The sequence below is a fragment of the Chiloscyllium plagiosum genome, chromosome 28 (genome assembly GCF_004010195.1).
Source record: "Chiloscyllium plagiosum isolate BGI_BamShark_2017 chromosome 28, ASM401019v2, whole genome shotgun sequence".
Lineage (NCBI taxonomy): Eukaryota > Metazoa > Chordata > Chondrichthyes > Orectolobiformes > Hemiscylliidae > Chiloscyllium > Chiloscyllium plagiosum.
In genome coordinates, this window is record NC_057737.1 from 26,881,548 (window position 1) to 26,897,796 (window position 16,249).

Genomic DNA, 16,249 nt, shown 5'->3' on the forward strand with positions numbered 1-16,249 from the left:
CCAGATTCTGAAATTATCCTGGTCTTTACAGCTGGCACTAACATTTGCTTCCATTATGCACTTTTTCTTTCAATTTAGTTCTCTCCTTAAGTTCCTTGGTTATTCATAGTGGTTTATCTCTCTTAGAATCTTTCCTCTTTACTGGGATATATGTTGGCTGAGAGTCATGAATTACCTGCTTAAATGTTTGTCACTGCTTGCTTATGATCTTTCTTGCTAATCTATCTATTTTAGTTAACTCTATCCTTGTTTCATTGTAATTCCCATTATTTAAATCAAACACAGTAGTTTTTGAGCCAAGTTTCCCATTTCAAACTAGTTCTATCATGCTATGATCAATGTTTGAACAATTGTAGTTTAGTAATGTGACTGGCTGCCCCATTCAAAATGAAAATGCTGGTGTTGATAAACCTGCTTTAAAAACTTGTAACATGCCACTTAAATGATTTGCCTCTGACTTTGTGGCAGTGTAAATTGAAACAACTTCCTTATAACATGGACTTTTCAACTGTTATGAGAAATTGTTACTTATGTTTTTGCACTCAAAAAAAGCATTGTTACTTTCCATTTCCTATACTGCATGCAAATGCACTTTGGCTGTATTTATTTTTGATTAAGATAATCTTAAAGTATTTTATGCAGTTGTAGAATCATACAGCATGGAATAAGACCAGTCCATGCCGAACATAATCCCAAATTAAACTAGTCCCAGCTGCCTGCTCTTGGCCAATATTCCTCCAAACCTTTCCTATTCTTGTACTCATTCAAACGTCTATTAGACATGACAATTGTGCTCACATCCACCACTTCTTCAGGAACGATGAGTTAAAATACAGAGGGGAGGTAGAGGGTTTGGTGATGTGGTGCAATTAGAAAATCTCCCTCTCAATGTCGGCAAAACTAAAGAACTGATCTTTGACTTTAGTAAGAAAGGAGGAGAACACGGTGGCACAGTGACATTGTGGTTAGCACTGTTGCCTCACAGCGCCAGAGTCCCGGGTTCAATTCCCGCCTCAGGCAGACTGTCTGTGTGGAGTTTGCACGTTCTCCCTGTGTCTGCGTGGGTTTCCTCCCACAGTCCAAAAAAAATGTGCAGGTTAGGTGAATTGGCCATGCTAAATTTCCCATAGTGTTAGGTGAAGGGGTGAATTGTAGGGGAATGGGCCTGGGTGGGTTGCGCTTCAGTGGGTCGGTGTGGACTTGTTGGGCTGAAGGGCCTGTTTCCACACTATAAGTAATCTAAAAAAAAACACACTCCCATCTATATCAATGGAGCTGAACTTGAGAGGGTCAAGTTCCTCAGAGTGATGATAACCAACAACCTGTCCTGGACTTCCCATGTAGTTCTGATGGTCAAAAAGGCACAGTAACACTTCTTTTTCAGGTGGCTCAGGAAATTTTGGCATGTCCATTAGGATCCTCACCAACTTCTACAGATGCACAATTGAAAGCATGCTGTCAAGGTGCATTACAGCCTGGTATGGCAACTGCTCTGCCCAGGATTGTAGAAAGCTACAGAGGGTGGTGTGCACAGCTGAGACCATCATGATATCCAACCTTCAATCAATGTACTCCATTCACACAGCTTGCTGCCATGGAAAGGCTGCCAACATCATCAAAGACGCCTCCCATCCAGGTAATACTCTCTACAACCTTTTCCATCAGGCAGAAGATACAGAAGCATGAACACACGCATCAGTAGGTTCAGGGACAGCGTTTTCCCGGCCATTATTGGACTATTGCATAGACTCTCTAGCCTCTAATAATGCTGATCTTGCTAACATTGATCTCTCTTGTACGCCCTGTGCAATGTTACCTGTATGCCTGTCTAAATCTTTTGTTCTGTACATCATTGTTTACTATGATCTGTCTGTGCTGCTTGAAAGCAAAACTTTTCACTGAACTTCGATACATGTGACAATAAATAAGTAAATCAATAAATCAAACAAGTTCATTCCATATGCAAACCCCCCTTTGTGTAAAAGATTTGCCCCCATGTCTTTTTTTAAAAATCTCTCTCCTCTCACCTTAAAATGTGCTGCCTAGTCTTGAAATCTCCCATCATTTTCCTTTATCTTCTAAATCTCTACAAAATTCCAATTATTTTTCAATGTCTCTTGCTAACTCCAATAATTCTTTTATTGCCCATTATTTTAATCTCCATTTGTCTGTCTAGTCCATTTTTCTCTATTCTATTTGAAAATCTTCTGCTTGTATTTTAATCCAATTATTGCTTACAGTGTTAAGATGAGGAGCTTGTTTTGTAGTGATTTGGCTAGAGTGGTCCCTAGGATTACCCCAATGGAGAAGAACTAATTTAGATAACATTAACCGATGATCAAACTTGGAATCTTCTGGCACTCATCAGTTTCCCAACGAAGCTCAGTTCAGCTCTTTTTTTAAAAAATCCATTCAAAATTCCACATGATCTTTTCATGTTATCCACATTCCAAATCAAATGTAAAATGCTGTGATGCTACACATCCGAAATAAAACCAGAAAATGCTGGACAAAAAGGATGAGAAACTTACAGGCTGTAGACAAATTGAAATTATATGCAAATAGGCATTGACAGAATGGTATGACCTGCTTTGTTCTATATGTTAATCATTCTGATTCTGTGGTCCAGTAATTCAAGGAGCTGTTGTGGAGAGAGAAACAGTGTAAACATTTCAACATGATCAGTTATGTTCTAATGACACATTCTGGACCCATAACTTGTTCTCTCTTCACGTTGCTGAGTGTTTCTATCATTCATTCTACTTTTATTTTATTTTCCAGCTTTTTTGTTACACTGAAGATGCTTTTCATTTATTCACATTTTATTTACAGTCTTCCATTTTTCCATGCATCTTTTTCACTACAAATCCTTCATGCTCTCATTTTTCAATGTTACTCAACCTTAGCTCCTGCTGATGGCCCATAGTGCCTCCTAGACGCCCAGTTTTGAGCTATTAGATTTATTGTACCCAATCCCATTGAGTACAGCGGTAGTGTTGCACAGCACAATGGATATGAAGATGAGATTTCATCCTCACAGGGACTGTGCAGTGGTCACTCTTAGTTGTGCTGCCATGGACAGATGTATCTGTGGCAAGTGGATTGGTGAAGGTAAGGTCAAATAGGTTTTCTCCCCCTTAATGGTTCCCTCACCACCTTCTGCAGCCTCATTCTAGAAACTGTGTCCTTTAGGAGGAGAAAGTGAGGACTGCAGATGCTGGAGATCAGAGCTGAAAATGTGTTGCTGGATAAGCGCAGCAGGTCAGGCAGCATCCAAGGAACAGGAGAATCGACGTTTCGGGCATAAGCCCTTCTTCAGGAATGGCTTATGCCCGAAACGTCGATTCTCCTGTTCCTTGAATGCTGCCTGACCTGCTGCGCTTTTCCAGCAACATATTTTCAGCTGTGTCCTTTAGGACCCAATCAAGCTGCCAAACCACTCTTGGACATTTGAAGTCCCCCTCCCAGAATACATGTTGCACTTTTATCCCACTCACCCACTTTCCCCTCACCACTGCTTGGTTCAAATATGGTTCAATATGAAGTAGTACTGATTTGTCAGCCAAGGGGAGTTAGTACGCGGTAATCAACAAGAGGCTTTCTTGTTGGCCTGTACCATGACACTTCATGGGATCTGGAGTCAATGTTGAGGATTCCCAGTGGAACTCCACCCTGACTGTGTATCACTGTGGCACCATATTTCAATCTAGGCTATAAGGTCAAGGGCTGAATGGCCATGTTTGAACCCAATCTCAGCTTCAGTTAGCAGGCTTTATTACAGAGCATGTGTTCCTTGATAACACTGTTGGGACCCCTTCCATAATTTAATGATATGAAGAGATTCTGGGAACATATGGCAGAAGCTGAGTTGGATCAGCTGTTCAGCACTTCTGGCTTTTCATTTGTATTAATGTGCTTGGCTCCCCCTTCATTGATTGGAGGAAGAGGCTCACAAATGTTTCAATGAGTTTTTAATTGTCCACCACTATTCATGACTGGAGGTGGCAGACCTAATCTGTTGGTTGGTGAATCATATAATCCTGTTTATCATTTAATGCTTAATCTGTTTGGCAAGCAAGTAGTCTTGCACTGGAGTTCTAGAAACTTCAGACAATCAAGAAGATTCCACCCAGAGTGTCTGTTACTCATATTTATCTTGTTTGCTTAAAACATTGGCATCCTATGGCTTTATTCATCCAGTAACTACCTTGGACCCCCACATTTTGTCAACTTAAATAAAACAGGTTACTGGTTTCCAGCCCAATTTTAACTTCAAGTTGACAGTCTGTTCTGCCACCATAACATGCCCCAAATACAAGTAACTAACCCCTTAAGTATTAATAAATCTTTCATTTATTTCTTAATATATTATATTAACTCTACAAATTATTTACTAACATTAATATATGTTATCTATAAATATATAAAGTAATACATGCTAGCCAGCCAGCGATACATATGTCCCATCGCAGAATAAAACAAACTGTGTATATACACGATATCGATGGGGTCTCACCAAAGTTGCTGTCAGTTTTAAGCTGAATGGTCTCCTCTGTTGAATGGCCTTCTTTGTGCTGTAACCATTTTATTAAAAGACAATTCTATTCTGATATATTACCTCTAAATCTAAGACACCATATATTTTAATTGATATTTTCTGTGGTGCAATTATAATTGCCTTTTGGAAATTCAGGCACAATGTATATACTACCTCCCCTTTATCTAACCTATGAGTTACATCCTAAAAATACTCAGTCAAAGATTTTAATCATTTATGCATTTTTAATCAAGTGCCATCCTTCAGTTCCATTTTAAAAAAAAATGGAATGTATTTTTATTAACCACGTTGAACCAATTATTTGAATAGGTCCTATCAGATAGGTTATTTAGACTCTCAGCACACACAACTTATCTGTTTTTTGTTGAGAGGAACAGGTTCTGAAAAGACAGCCCAAATTACTGCTTCATTTTACCCAGGAATAGTTAATGAACCTTCATAGCAGTAATATTTTGTAAACTTTGTTTTGTCTGGAATAAATTTATTCAGAGCGAAAGGTTCGAATATGGGCAAAAGAGCTGAATTCTAGAGATAAGGTATGAGCGACAGCCCTTGACATCAAGGCTACATTGAACTGAGTCTGGCATCAAAGAGCACTCGCAAAACTGGAGTCGTAAGGAATTGGGGAAAATGGTTGGAGTCATCATTAATGCAAAGGAGGATGGTGTGGTTGTTGGAGGTCAGTCATCCAGCTCCAGGAACCTGTGCAGGAATTCTCAGGGTAGTATCCTACACTTAACCTACTTCAACTGCTTCATCAATTACCTTCCCTTGTCCAAAGGTCAAAAATGGGCATCACTGGTGATTGTATAATGCTCAGCACTATTTGCAACTCCTCAGATACTGAAGCAGTCCATATCCAAATGCAGCAAGATCTGACAGTATCCAGGCATGGACTGCAAAGTCACAATTAACACTTGCACCAGACAAATGTCAGGCAATGGCCATCTCCATCCAATAAGAGACAATCTAACCATCATCTCTTGACATTCAATGGCATTGCCAGATTTGAATATCCTGGATGTTACCATTGACCAGAAAATGAACCAGACTATCATATAAATACCGTGGCTACAAGTGCAGGCTGGAGGCTAGGAGTCATGTGTTCAGTAACTCACTTCCTATCTCCCAAAGCCTGTTCACCATCTCCAAGAACGATTCAGGGGTGTGATAGATTACTTACAGCTTGCATGGATGAGTGCAGCTCCAACAATACACAAGAAGCTTGACATCACCCAGACCAAAGAAGCCTGTTTGATTAGCACCAAATCCATGAACATTCAGTGCCTCCACCACTGACTCTCAGCAGTGTGTACCCATCTATAAGATGCACTACAGAAGTTCACCAAGGCTGTGCCTTCCAAAATCATGACCCAGTCATTTGTTGTCTGTTTTCTTGTAGTTAAATACTTGCATTGTTCACCCTCACCCTTGACAGGCCAACTAGTCTTGTCCTAGCAAGCCTGACTGACTCCAGTAAACCTGACCAGGGTAGTCAAATGAGGCTCAACATAAAAAGGGAAATCAATTTAAAAGGGGATTACAGAAAAATGGGATCGAAAGCTCGGGAATGGAACTGAAAGGGTATTGGTAATATCCTAGGAAATGGAGGGAGAAAACTGGGATGCTGAGGGGAGACTGACAGTAATAGGTGCAAGGGAGACAGTGAAGGTTTACCTAAGGTTGAATACTGCATATTAAGGCAGGGAAATACTGGGGAAGGCGAAAGTGATGTGGAACTCAATTGGGGGATGGGTGGCAGAGTGGGCTGTAAGGATGAGGCATGGAAATCTGAAAAGGAGTGGAACTTGGGAAGAGCAATAAAGGGACAATAGTCACAAGGGGAGATTAAGATGGAAAGGGGGATGCCAGATGAAAGCCATATACAGTTATATGGGAGGATGTGTATTCTAAAGAGTGAGAGTACAGATTGAAAGTGTTAAAGGAGAGCTTAGCCACCATTTATCCTTATCAATTGCCTCTTGAAAAGAGGAACTTTAAGAGAATGCAAGGTACATGTGGAATTGCTTCAATCTATTTGCATGCATCACCTCATAGTGTAAAATATACCCAAGTGAACTGGTAAAAATAGAATGTGAGAAAAGCCAATTGTGTGAGTACTCAGTTAAGGCATTTGCACTGAGCGGCAAATTGTACTACAGAATAAAAACACATAACCACAGTTAACTAGGAAAATTAAGGATGGCATCAGATTGAACAAAGAGCATACAATGTGGCAAATTAGCCAGAGATTGGGAAAGTTTTAAAAACTAACAAAAGCCAGTCAGAAAATAATAATTAGGGAGAAAATAAACTTTGAGGGCAATCTTGCAGTAATATTAAGATTGACAGTAAGAGCTTCTTTAACTATTTAAAAAGGAAGACAGATGCAAAAGTAAACGTAGGGCCCCTCAGAAAATGAGGAGAAAGTGAGGACTGCAGATACTGGAGAGTCCGAGTTGAAAAGTGTCGTGCTGGAAAAGCACAGCAGGTCAGGCAGCATCCGAGGAGCAGGAGAGTTCTGTTTCAGGCATAAGCCCTTCATTAGAAAATGAGGCTGGGGAAATAATAATGGGAAACCAGGAAATGGCAGAGAAGGTGAATAGTCTTCACAGTTGAAAGCACTAATAGCATTCCAGCATCATTCAATAGTCTATCAAGAGTGTGTGCAGGAGATATTGTGGCTACGTGCAAGAGTGAAAGGCAATTCTGAGGCATCTTCTCATGACTGAGAGCAGATCTGTATCTGCTGTCTGCCATTGGCTCTGAAGATTGTAGCTGTACTGAATTTTTATGCTACTGGCTCCTTTCAAACCTCCATGAATGATATGTGCCTCAACCCACATGTGCATGAATGAGTTCACCTTTATAGGAAAGCAGCACAATTTACCACTGACCCAGATAGCTGAGCTTCTTGGGCTGTCTGATCTGTCGCCTCACTGGGTTCTCTCAGATACAAAGGGCCATAGACAGGATGTATCTGGTGCTCAGAGCTCCCTGACATTATCCTGTCACATTCCTGAACAGGAAGGGATTTCACTCCCTCAATGTCCAGCTCAGTTGTGAGCTCAGGCAGGAATTCCTGCAAGTGTGATCCCATTTTCTCAGGAGCCGTCATGATGTTTGCAATCTGCAAAACTCCCAGGTTCTTGAATGCTTGCCTGAATCATTATATCGGGAGGTAGTGGCATATTGGGGACATGACTGGGCCAGTAATCCATAGACCTAGACGAATCCTTTTTGAGTTGAATCCCACCTTGTAAGCTGGAGGGATTTAAATGCAGTTAATGTGTCATAGAATCATCCAGTAAGAGAGTCTGTACTACCAAAACTATGATAAATTTACACTGGTCCCACTTTTGAGCACAAGGCCCATATCCTTGAATGTTGTGAGAGTTCAGAGTTGAGGTTTCCCACCTCAACTGACCACTCCAGGCAGCACATTCCAGATTCCCACCATTTCTGGGTAAAACAGTTTTTCCTCAACTTCCCTCTAAACCTGTTGATTTCTGCTTAAAAGTGTGCCCCTTGCTATTGACCTTTCAACTAAGGAGATTATCTGCTTTCTATCCACCCTATCTCTGCCCCTCATAATCTTATACACCGTTATCAGGTCCCCCCTCAACTTTATGTGCTCGAAAACAATCCGTGCTTATCCTGCCCCTCTTCATAACTGAAATGCCTCATCCTAGGCAACATCCTGCTCTCTGCACCCTCTCCAGTACAATCACACCCCTCCTATACGGCAGACATCAGAAATGCACACAATGTTGCATTTCTGTTGCTGTTGCCTAACCAAAGTCCTGTACAGCTCCTACATAAGCTCTCTTCTCTTATAAACTATGTCTCAACTAATAAAGGCAAGTGGCCTGTGTGCCTTAAGCTAGTCTCGTTAATGGTGCCATGAAACCACCATCATTGTTGTAAAAACACATGTGGTTCTCTAAAACCCTTTAGGGACAGAAATCTGCAGTCCTTCCCTACTCTAGTGTCTAGTGACTCCAGAGTCAGAGCAATGTTGTTCACTCTTAACTGCCTCTGAAATAGCTTAGTCATCCATTCAATGCAAGGGCAAAAAGATATGGGCAACAAATGCTGGCCTTGCCAGTGATGCCTACATTCCATGAAAGAATAATAAATATCTCTAGAACTTGTTCATGAGTGACCAAGGATACCCCAGAAGGTCCTGGTGGCGAGCGGGAAGTGGAGGGGGAGGGGCCGTGGGCAGAACTTATTGCCTGCCAGCTTGCCAATATAATTTGACGTTTTACCTATGCATCGATATGTAATAGGCTGAGAAGAATAATCAACTGGGAAAATCTAACTTTCTAGGAGAAAGTGAGGACTGCAGATGCTGGAGATCAGAGCTGAAAATGTGTTGCTGGAAAAGTGCAGCAGGTCAGGCAGCATCCAAGAGCAGGAGAATCGATGTTTCAGGCATAAGCCCTTCTTCAGGAATCCTGAAGAAGGGCTTATGCCCGAAAAGTCAATTCTCCTGCTCCTTGGATGCTGCCTGACCTGCTGTGCTTTTCCAGCAACACATTTTCAAAATCTAACTTTCCCCTTAGCAACTTGTTTCTTACATGTTTCATGTTTAATCTCAAAGAAAGAAAATTCTGCTCACACGTGTCGAACACCCCGCAGATCAAATCACAAATGTAGTCAAGACAATCCCGCAGATTCCTCAGCAGCTCCTCCAGATGTTAGTGACACAGTAAGTCATCAAATCTCATCCAGGGCTTCTAATTTATACTCCTTTCAAGATTAAGCTTCTAAATTCCCTCAAAAGCCATTCTAACACAGACTATTAACTGACTGCTCATGTTCTGGTACATCACCCTTTTGTGACTATGCTGGCTTGGATATTTCAAACAGCACTCCAGCACTTACTTGCAGGCCCAAAGCCTGCTTTCTCATCAGCAGCTGGCTTCACCATGCTGGTACTGCAATTGTACTTCAAACTCTTACCATTCTCAGTTGCACAAAACAAACGTGAGCTCCCTAACACCTTGGAACTATTAATGGCACACAGCTTTTTCTGAGGTCCCATAGCATTCAGGGCTTTTACTAAACCCTAACCCCAACTCTTGACTGCACCTCCTGGCTCTCCAGATTTCTTCTGAGTCCAGTAGGTTTGGACACTAGTACAGAAGCACTGTTTAGGGATGGAGCCTTTTGTGCCTGCTCCAACATACCTTACTGACAATGAGCTAAGCATAGCAACTTTCTCTATCTCCATCTAATTGACTGTTCAGTAATTCTTGAACAGTTCTGTGTCAGCAATTGAAAACCTCTCAACAAGCCCCATCTTTGTTCCACGGCCGTGTTGGATGTAACTAATATTTTGGAAAAGACAAACATCGCAACCTGTTCCTTGAGTTTGGCCACATTCACAGATTGCTGACAGCTTTCATCACAGGCAGTGCTACAAAACATCACTCAATGAATTCCTAGGTGAGAAAGTTGTGTTGTGTTGAGATGCTTAGTAAATCAGTTTGCAGCTTTGAAGACAGAAAGCCAGCTGGGATTGTTTAAGGACAGTTCGCTCTGCAAGTGAAGATCTAGACCCCTCCAGAGGGGTCCCTTGGTTCGAGATCGGTCGAAGGAATCACTAGGAGTACAGTCTGTTTAAAGCAAGGTTACCAGCTTAATAAATTAAGGCATCCAGGCGCAGATTTGTCCAGCAACACAGAGGTTAAAAGCTTCTGTGTTCCGTGGAGAAATGGCGCAATTACATTTGAAAATTACACATTATTTATATGTTTTTAATTTCAAGAAAAGACCAATCAAATGTAATAAGGTGACATGATTTACAGCAGGTTAATCCAATGATATTTCCTGAGAAACAGATTGTTTGATGCAGAAAATAACCCATGTTTGCTAGTTCAAGGTTAGTTCAAATACCAAATCACTGTCTTATGATTCAATTATGAAAAATCCATTGTTTTCTCTTATCTTACAGCAGTTCAAGTTCACAGAGTCAAATTATTTACTTTCAGCCATTTGATTGTGTTATTTTAAATTGAAAAGCCATTTTGTGGTTAATGAAAATCTACATAAACTTGTTGCTTCTGACAACAGCCTTAATTCAAATTTTAGATCCTCACAGGTAGCAGCAGAGTGATCAACCCTTGCACGATAGATTGAGGAACACTTCAGCATCCAATTAATAATTGGAGTCAAGGGGCCACTGGAGCTTATGGAATGGAGTGTGTGTGGAGGTAAGAGCTGAACTCTTAGAGCTGGAACGACAGCATGTGTGTGAAGATGTGCGGTGCATGCACAGAACTCTAAACCAATATAACGGGCAAGCAGAGTTCCAGCAGGAATCTACCTCGGTCACATAACACAGGCCTCAAATAAGAGACGGTCACAGAAAGTCCAGGGTCTTTGGACACCTGGGTGAGCAAAGGCATGGTGGTACCATGACCAGTGCACACTACTATAGCCTTAAATTGATGACAATTCTTCACTTTTCTGTGCTTAAAATCTGTAATGCATCCAAAGTTTTATTAATAATCTCAGCCCACAGGTGGATTTCATGAATTAGTGGGGAAGGAAGCAGCATTTTTGTACTGTGTCATCGTTAAATTGGTAAGTTGCACAGATTTCATGTTTGAATAGCTGGTACAAATTTTGCAGCTTGATATATTTTTTCAGTGAGTGTCTGAATACCTTTTCTGATATATATGTGTGTGTATATGGTGCCAGATTATTCTGTTCTACCATAATTAAAAATATGTCAATGAAAGCAAAACTGTTCAAAGTTGATAATACCCTTTCCAGCAGTTTTTAATGCCCATATTGTTAGGCAAGTAGATTTCATAGTCCTGTTATAACATTGCCTGAGAGCCATAACTGGCCAACATTGAAAATTTGGCATGATTTCTTTGCAGTAATGTTGTCTTGTGTCTTAAGGCAGGAAGGAAAGCAGACTACCTGTCCTGATGTGCCTCAGTGTGTGTATTTTTGGGTTTTCATGGAGAAATTAGAGATTTTCTCGATTTGATTGCTCTCAGCTTTTAGTGAAAATCAGGGGAATGATAATGTGATAATTGGCAGAAAAATGCAAATTACTCAACCAAATATGATTTGTTTCAATTGAATAATCATTCATCTGAGATTTCAGCTTTAACAGCAATGTGAAGTGGACAACATCAAATCTATGCCCCTTATACACACTGCCTGATGCTTCACTAGAATTCCAATGTATAATGCTCAGCCAATCCACCATAGGAATGGCAGTTTGTTGGTGTTTTCCTTCTCTTCAGTGAATTTTATGCCACTAAAGATATTATTGATGGTCTTGAAGGTTTTCTCTAAGTTGTGTCATTTAGTGATGACAAAGGTATCATCCACATAGCAGACCCAAAGTTTGGGTTGGATGGTTGGCAGAGCGGTTTGTTTGAGGCTCTGCATTACTGCCTCTGCTAAGAACCCTGATATCGGAGATCCCATGGGTGTTCCTTTGGTTTGTCTGTAGGTTTTGTTATTGAAGGTGAAGTGGGTGGTAAGGCATAGGTCCACTAGCTTGATGATGTTGTCCTTACTAGTGAAGTTGGTGGTGTTTGGTGTATATGTCTTTGGTTCTTCTAATAGTATAGTCAATGTTTCCTTGGCCAGGTTGATGTTGATGGCTGTGAACAGAGCTGTTACATCAAAGGAGACCATTATTTCATTGTCTTTTACTTGGTGTCATTGATGGTATTCAGGAATTTTTGGGTGGAGTGGATGGAGTAGCATGAGTCTTCAACTAAGTGTTTTAGTCTTTGGTGTAGCTCCTTGGCTAATTTGTATGTTGGTGTTCCAGATAGCAAGACAATGGGTCTGAGGGGGGGCTTCTGGTTTGCAAATTTTGGGTAATCCATAGAAGCGTGGAGTGTTGGATCCACGTGGTTTCATTTTTTGGGAGTCTGTCTTATTTAATTCACCAGATTTCTGAAGATTTTTCAGTAGAGTTGTGATTCGATTCTCTAGTTGTGGGGTTGGGTCTATTGCCACTTGTTGATAAGTATTGGTATCTGAAAGCAGTGCATTCACTTTCTCAATGTAGTCTGTTCAGCTTAAAATGACTGTCAAGTGTCTTTCGTCTGCAGGTAGGATAACAATGTTTTTATCTTTTTTGAGTCCTTCTAGTGCTTTCCTTTCTTGTGTATGGAGTGTGTTTCCTTTCTTTTTCCTGCTTAATGTTGGTGCAAGTGTCTGTCTAATGGTTTGCTGGGTTTCTTCTGGGAGTTGGTTGAATTTCAGTGTTGTTTCTAATGTTATTCAGAAATCTTTCTTTTCCACTTCCTGGAAGTTGTAGTTTAATCCTGTTACGGATTTTTAAGTGCCTGTTAAAGGTCAGTCAGATAAGGTTGTTATCCATGCTTCTTGTTATCTATGTTGTTATTTTGTGTAAGTTTGTCTAGTTTTTTTTCTGCAGGTCTAGTTTTTTCATTTTCTGTGTTTGTTGCTGTCTAATGTCTCTGGCTAACTGTACTGCGTCTGTCCATTCATGGTCTGCTGCGTTATTGAGTCAAGTTTTTTTGCACGCAATTTCTCAGTTGTATTTACAGTCTGTTGTGGGCATCATTAATCATTTCTCTAAGCACTTTACAGCCATTTTGTTCTGCTATTCTTTTGGATAGTGGGATGTTAAGGGGAGGCTTGTATTTAAGACATTTAGGTAGTACCTGTTTCCTTCGGCATTTGTGCCTCCTGGATCCTTTCTGGCATAAAATTCACTAAAGAGGCGGAAAACAACAACAAACTGCCATTCCTAGATGTCACAGTAGCGCGAACTGTCAATGGGGAACTTCAAACCAGCGTCCACAGGAAAACAACACATACGGATTAAATGCTGAACTACAGAAGCAGTCGTCCCAACACCCATAAACGAAGCTGCATTAGAACATTATTTCACGAGCTGCCATGCACTGTAGAGGAAGATCATCTATACAGCGTATTCAAAAAGAACGGGTACCCAATGAACACAGTCCACCGATTTCTCAGCAACAAACCCAAACACGCATTCAAAATCATCCAGAAACCCTACCTACTCTCCACTACATCAAAGACATCTTGGAAATGACTGCCAGACTACTCAGACTTCATGGCATCATGGTAGCCCATAAACCTACCAACACACTAAAACAACAGCTAATGAACTTGAAAGACCCTATATAGACAATAAGCAAATCTAATGTCATTTACAAAATACCTTGCAATGTAGCAAACACTACATTGGACAAACAGGCAGAAAAGTAGCCACCAGGAAACATGAACATCAACTAGCCACAAAAAGATATTCTCACTAGTATCCTTACATACAAATGAGGAAGGACACCACTTTGACTGGGACAACACATCCATCCTAGGACAAGCCAAAGAGAGTCATGCATGAGAATTCCTAGAAGCATGGCATTCCAACCAGAACTCTATCAGCAAACACATCGACTTGGACCCCATTTACCACCCTCTGAGAAAAATAACAGGAAATGATATCACCACAGGAAATGGCATCACCAACCCAAGGAAACATAAACACATAAATGGAAAGTAGGTCACTAATACCAGTGCTTCACTGGAGGCTCACTGATGATGTTACCAAAACATCTGAAAATAAACCTTCCAGCTCAGCGAGCTAACTTACATCCAAAACCTCAACTTTAGCTACAAATCTTCTCAAAATTCTACAGAAATGATATATTGGATAAAGAATATTGTCATCTAGAAACTTTGCATATTTTATATTCATTGTTTCAGCTCAATGAATTTTGTAACTATCTGTTCTTCAGTGATTCAAAGTCTATGACTTTAAATTTTAGGCCCATTCTAAACCAAAGTGGTCGCGCAGTCTATGTTTCATGTGTTAGGCTTTTAAATGCTGCTAGTGATACTTCCAGCCTTGACATCTATATATTTAAGCAGTATGTAGCAACCCACAGATCTCACTATCACAAGTGAAGTAGATCTTCTTCTCCTACCCAATGGATTTATGTGGAAACTCCAGTGGTATAAATCCGTCAATCTTTATTGATGGACTAAACAACACAATTTGACTTCTCACTAGGGCAGTCAAAAAGGAAGGAAAATAAAGTCTGTTCTGTTATCACTTTAACATACCAGAAGTTAGCAATATGTTTCTCCTGCAATAGCTTGTTATTTGCAGCGTATATATAGAGTATTAAAGTGGAGGCTGTTTAATGAGGTAGTCTCCTTATAATATGATTTGCTGCAATCAAATGAATGTCTTCCATAACAGAACTCTAGTTTTGCACATGCCTTACACTACTGGATAACACTTTAATAATTTTTATGTGTCTCTTTGTATAGTAATTTTCCTCTTTGTGAAATAGTGGGGAGGTGGTGGAAGGATTCACAGAATGATCATTAGTGCTTTTTCAATGGCCAAGATGTCCTGCAATGAGTTCGAAATCCAGAGCCTCTCACTCTGCATCTCAAGACCTGCTTAGTGCTTTACAAATTATAATAGATTAAGATGTCACAATTGAAAGCAAAATGAAGCACTTGAGTTTGCAACTGTGCCCGGCCAAAATAATACACAGAATATCCAGTGATAATATTTGGCTCCAGAAACAGTGATCACCTGTACAGCAGCCTCTTCAACTTACATTGCTTTGTTGACTGCATGTGTCTTACATTTACCTTATCATAGCAGTAAACAAAGGTAATGATAGTCAAAGAGAAGATTTTAAGTGCAAGAAAAATTAATTACCCATCCTTGGGAGCATGACGGCATGGTCATTGTAACCACTTGTCCATAGAAATTTTACAGATAAATAAGGCCTTGCAGAAGGTGCAAAAGAGATTGGCTAGAATGATGCAGAGAATGAGGGATTCCATTATTTACAAAGTTTGGAGAAGCAAGATTATGAAGATGCTTTATATTTATATTCCTTAGAGGACTTAAGTTTTGAAGGATTGTGGAAAAAGGATTTAATTCAAGTCTTTTGGAAATTGCTGAAATGGTTTCTTTATAAGATGTCATTAAACGTTCACTGTGGACATTGAAGATGTTTTAAATAAAGCTTCCTGCAAATCAGGTGACTGGTGATAACTGCTTGCTTTGCTGTAGACCCCTGATGAGGGTGCTTTGAACAATGAATGGCTTGGAGAGGTTTTAGTTTTTGATTTAGTTGAAGGAAAAGCCAGCAACTTGGAGGAAAGCAAATTAAGAACAAGCTGTCCAGCTGATCTCTCATTTCAGAAAACAAAATCTTCTTGCTGAGTTCGGGCTGAAACCTATTTGCTCTTTTGAAACAGTGATTGAAAGAACATCTCAAAACTTTATTTCCTGAGAAATCTCTATTTACAAGACTTCAGAGACAACTCTATTTGATCACTGACTTGACATGTGCCATAAAATCAGAGCAACAGATTTGAGAATATCCTACCTGTAAGCCTTTTGGTTTTATAAGAAACTCTTTGTCCATTTTTTTCCCAGAAAACCAAACACTGAAAATATTTTTTTTTCCCGCTTTACCTGGTGTGTGTATGTCTATGTGTGTGTTTTGGGAATATTTAGACACATATGTAATTATACTTGTATATTCCTGACTCTGTCTGTTAACCAGTAATTGCATATCTATTGAATGAGTATTGTATTTGCAATAAACCCATAATTTAGTTTACCCAGAATTAAGAAACCTGGTTGATGGATTATTTTGTTTAAAATCTAATTTCAAT